This window comes from Dendrobium catenatum, unplaced genomic scaffold (assembly GCF_001605985.2).
Source record: "Dendrobium catenatum unplaced genomic scaffold, ASM160598v2 fragScaff_scaffold_864, whole genome shotgun sequence".
Taxonomy (NCBI): Eukaryota; Viridiplantae; Streptophyta; class Magnoliopsida; order Asparagales; family Orchidaceae; genus Dendrobium; species Dendrobium catenatum.
In genome coordinates this window covers 77,477-78,378 of record NW_021319326.1, presented here as the reverse complement: position 1 = coordinate 78,378, position 902 = coordinate 77,477, and positions in this window count along the sequence as shown.

Sequence of the window (902 nt, the reverse complement as noted above, 5' to 3'; positions counted from 1 at the left end):
AAATAGTTTCTAAAATTGGAACCCCTTTATTATTAGATGGCAACATGTTTAGATGGGGTAGAAGGGAATTCGCTAGAGCTTGTATTTGGATTAAATTGAATACTAAGCTCCCTTGTGGTATTTGGGTTGAAGGTTTAAATGGAAGATTTTTTTAAAATTTTGAATATGAAAATCTTTCGACTCTTTGTTTCAAATGTGGAAGAATTGGACATAAAGATTATGTATGTCTGAATGTCTCACATATTTTGACTCTGGTTGATAAAGAAGTTCCTAAGAGTTCAATTCAGGCTGATGAAATTTCTTATGCGCCATGGATACATGTGAAGTTCAAGAATAAAAAAACGCAAAAAGTTTTATTTGATAAGAAGAAATCTGATTTTCATACTAGGGAAAATCCTGATAAGGTGGATTCGGGTATGAATCCTATAGAAGATAAAGAAAATTTGGTTGATGCTTTATCTGATAAAATCATATCAGATCTCGGTAATTCAAATAAGTATATTGTGTTATCTCTTGAAAAAATTGATAATGTAGATGCTGATATATTTAATGTTAACAAACTTTTATTTGGTCTGGTGAACGTATGCAACTCTACGTTCAACCGCCAGTAGAATCGCGCCACGCGTTTTCATTATTTACCGCGTGCCCCGACAACCAAACCCGGAATGGACCCAAGATTGCTCGGTATTGCTAGGTATTGGTCAATTTTGCTCGGCAATAACCAATAATGAGAAAATACCTAGTAATACCGAGCAAATACCGAGTTGTAGTGAGTTTTTTCTAGCAATACCGAGAAAATACCTAGCAATACCGAGCAAATCCCTAGCAACACCAAGCAAATCCCGAGAAAATACTGAGTTGTACCGAGTTGTACCAAGTTGTAGAAAAACTCAGTACAAATC